Source organism: Anas platyrhynchos, chromosome 2, assembly GCF_047663525.1.
Source record: "Anas platyrhynchos isolate ZD024472 breed Pekin duck chromosome 2, IASCAAS_PekinDuck_T2T, whole genome shotgun sequence".
In the NCBI taxonomy this organism is placed as follows: Eukaryota; Metazoa; Chordata; class Aves; order Anseriformes; family Anatidae; genus Anas; species Anas platyrhynchos.
In genome coordinates this window covers 1,791,381-1,795,563 of record NC_092588.1, presented here as the reverse complement: position 1 = coordinate 1,795,563, position 4,183 = coordinate 1,791,381, and the positions used below count along the sequence as shown (strand labels likewise).

General features: G+C 44.1%; 1 long non-coding RNA gene across 1 annotated transcript; it reads left to right on the top strand.

Moving 5' to 3' along the window:
• The first annotated feature begins 951 nt into the window (after positions 1 to 951).
• On the top strand, positions 952 to 2,846 carry LOC140001679 (uncharacterized). Its single transcript, XR_011807156.1, has 2 exons — positions 952 to 1,317; positions 1,538 to 2,846. It is a non-coding gene; the product is annotated as an uncharacterized lncRNA (long non-coding RNA).
• The last annotated feature ends 1,337 nt before the right edge of the window (positions 2,847 to 4,183 follow it).

Below are 4,183 nucleotides of genomic sequence, written 5' to 3'. Positions count from 1 at the left end.
AGCAGGGCCAGATATGTGTCTAGTGGTTGATGATATACATGAAGAGCATTGAAGATAAGGAAGGTAGAAGCCTTGGCTAGCAAGGATAATTTATTCATTGAACCATCATGTGGATAAAAGTTTGGAAAGGATGAAAAGGCACATTTCTACCATGCAGTGAGACACAGATACCCAAGCTAATGCTAGCTAAGATAACACTGGAACAAAAAACAGTATGTCTCTACATTTTATCTTCTACATCAGAGGGAGAAGTTGTTATCTCAAGTGGACCTGTCAGTATGGTTGGAGCTGCCCTTCCATTCTTTGGATCAGTTCTTGCACTACGATGTTCTCATACACCAAGTAAGGAAGGTACAGCACAAATACGTCAGCATGAATTAAGAAATTGTTCCCGCTCTAGAAGCATCAGAACAAAGCAGGGAAATCCCAGGGTCCACGGACTCAGCTTCAAGACTCTCAGTTTTATTCTCAGCTTTGTTATTTACTACCAGTGGTATGACCTTAGGCATTTTTTTTTAACCTATTTCTCAATTTCCCAAAGTATATAATGGAGAATAGTAACACTAGTTTTGCTTCTTTTCTGTCTCTCTATCCTGCAGGGTAATGACCTTATCACTTACTGGCCCTACCAACACACCTGCTTGCTTCACAAGTATAAGATACCTTTCCTTTCAAATTATCTCACCAATTAACACCAGGAAGATAACTCAGAGTAATTTTGTTCTCAGCTGTTCTAATATTCAAGCCTGCTGCTTCTGTTTCAGGCCTGATGAAGGGCTTATGTGCCTGAGAGCTCAACAGTGTTCTCCAGCTACATCTGTTGGTCTCAGAAACAACATTCCCTCCCCCTGTGAGCCTCACCTCCTTACCAAAATGCTTTGGGATAAACCGTTGAGGAATTCTAAATAAGACTAGCTATGATTACATGGCCCTGTGCAGCTGACCTGTAATCAATAACTATTGAAAAATTTTGCAGACAGACTGTTTAAGTATCTGAGATCACAAAGAATGAGAGGAGGCCCAAGACCACATTCAATAATTGCCCCTTCTTGATCCTTCTTGTTCTGATCTCTATAACCTGTCTGTGCCATGGGTATTGCAGAATTATCAGTACATATACGTCCCCACTGGCCCCTTTTTTCACCTTTCTTATTTGTTCTCCCAATCTTCAGTGGGTTAGGATGAGGCAAATGTGGTCCCCCACCCCTTTATATACATCATTCAGCAGCCAGGAGACCAAAGAGAGCTGTGCTCCTACAACTCGAGCCACTCCATCCATTTGACATAATTGGGAAATCCTGAGATGCTACATATCCAGTAGGTTTTGCTCAGCTGTGGAGCAGGTATCAATCAGGATGATACCTGTGTTTTCTACCTGACAATTCTTAGAGCAATGAACAAAAGAAAGCAAAAGCCAAAGCAAAAATAAGGAAGAATAATCCACCTGAGTGATTTACAAGATTTCCTATTTTAAGATCTTGCTGTTGTCACACCTTTGTGCTTTCTTAACACCTTTATTGAGTGTCTTCATTTTCAGGGGCTTTGGCAGGAGCAGCTCAGCTGGAAGACTTATAGAGGAACACTTTCAAGCAAGCGAATTGCCTGGATTTACCCCAGAGACTCTCTGAGACAAGTTATGCTCACCCAACCTACAAAAAGAAGCATGCTGGCAAAGCAAGAGGGGTGATTCTCCAGTCAGCCCTGGGATTCACTCCATGCAACTGAGACATGCACTCTAGGCAGTGCAAGCTGAAATCTGACAGCATTACACTCCCTCAACAATTTGTGACCTTCCTGCCCAACCCCTAAAAATGCATCACACACATTGCACCAGACTCACAGTAACTACAACGCAAAGGGAGAGGGCAGATGTTGAGTACAGAAGGAAAGGGAGCAGGTGGACATTTGGTGCAAAGCTGTTGACTGCTTTCTGCTGTTGTCACTAGGCCAAAGGCCAGTTCTACCACAGGTTAAAAATGTTCACATCTTTGCTAGGAAACTCTGACCTCTGCCAGTTAACTCCCTGAGCCCTTGCTCAGGGTCTGATGGGGAGCCGGTTGTGCTCCTGCCCAGTTCCTGCCACGTTTTTTTTTCCTTGGACCTCCTGCATGGTGAGAGCCAAGCTGCACCTGCTGACTTCAGGATTCAGGATGGGAAAAGATCAAAGGCAGTGCAAGCTGAAATGCGCTTTTCAAACATTTGTCTGCCCTGTTGAAGGGCAAAAGGGCTCCTGTGTCATGGGAGCAACCACTCTTATTCTGCCAGAATGTATGTGATGAGCACATCAGTCCCCAAGGAAGCTTCAAGGAAAAACAAAATCTGTTGTGAGAGTGCAATCAGCCACTGCAAAGCACCTTTCCTGCAAGAGTCAGGTCTATCAATTCCTCAAGCATCACCCTGTGTGAAAGCAGTGCTGGAGAAAACTCTCTGAGGGGCTATGGAGACAGGACTTCCCTGCAGGAGTGACCCTTGCTGATGGATGCTGCTGTGGGCTGTCCTTCCCCTGCACAGGGAATGGTCTTGGCACTGCACGCATGGGGTGGGCAGCACTCTGCTGGACTTCCTCACCCTTCCCAGCCACCCTTATCCACATGCTCAGCATCCCTTCTCTCTTTATTCTGATGAACCAGAACCAAAAATGAGCTGATTTTCCTCACCCACCAGCCCTTCTACATGTACCAGGGATGAGAATCAGCTTTCTAAAGACCCACACATTTGTTAAAAAGGCAGTGGCTGTTGCAGGGGATGTGTGTGCTGTCTTTACTGTCTTTTCATTCACTAAACCCTAAAAATAAGGAGACAATGGAAAGTAAACTCTCATTGAGATTAAATCTCTCCCTATATAATTATCAATCCCAGTCTCTCTGGGCCTTGGATGGATGAAGTAGGTGCTATCCAGCTGGACTTTCCCAATATCACAGCTCCATTTCTCCTTGCTATCCTTCTGTCACAGCTCAAGGTAGAGTGATTCAGAAGAAAAATCCCCCCACTCTTCCTTCAGCCTTAATAGTACCACCGCCTTTATTGCTCTCCATACCTGTTTTCCATGTACAGACAGAAATGCAGACAGCCCTGCTCATTCCCTCCACTGTGAAAGCATTCTGGCAAGGAGTGCACTCATCACCCCACCTTTAATTAACACCTGCTGCCTGAAAAATACAGTGCTGGTGACTGTCTTTGAAGAGCACCCATTTTTGTCACAAGATTTATACCTCATGTCTATGATTTAGGTAGGACACTTGCTCCCAGCTGCTGCCTTAAAAGCCACATGAGGGCTGAAAAAAAAGCAACACTACTTTTAACACAAATCACCTGGTACATGTTCTGGGCCAAAGTCTCTACAGAGAGCCTGGACACTGCCTCTGCTCTTACAGCAGCAGGCAGTGCTTTAGGTAAAATCCCCAAAGGATCCTGGTGAAGCAAATAATGCCCTGACCCTGGGCTTTCATTCTTTCAGTTTCAACCAAGGAGAACCCTTTCCTGAAGTCACATGTGTTAATAGAAGCAAGAATCAGATATGTCCTGCCCCAGAACCTGCCTGCCAGGCAAAGCAGCAATAAGAGCATTGACAAAAACACTGAATAAATAAAAAAATAAACTGAAGAAAAAGCAAAAGTTGTTAATCAAGGAGGGCAAAAGCCACCTTCTCAGGTGAGAAGGAGGAGTAAAGAAACATGGTTTGACTCAGGGGAAGGTTGTGTAACACAGTTCTTCTTGGTCGAGGTGGTTAGGAACTATGCAATCATGTTTTATAGGGGGAAGGAACACCTTGAGGAGGAATGCTTGCAGCTAAATTGCAACTTTGTCATCAACAAAAGTTGGATATCAGCTGTATCAGGCAGTAAAGGAGATAGAAATTTGTCTTTGGACAATCCATTACTCAAAAAGATCATTAGGTTCCCCAAGAAGATGCTCAAGGCATGTCCCAAGCTCATTGTGAAGCCTTCCTGGATCCTGTCTGAAATTTGGGTGGATTTTTGTGTCTGACAGGGCTTAGGTGGAAATAGCTGATTTCTTTCTTCGTTGCACTATGCTTCAATTGCCTTTGAACAGCTTTAAGTAGTCTCATGTTTAGGTTTAAACTGATTTTGATGATCGCAGCCTTGGAGTTAAGTACTACTGGTTTATGAACTTCAACAAACTTCACTTAGGTACTACTAGTTTATGAACTTCAGTGATTCCA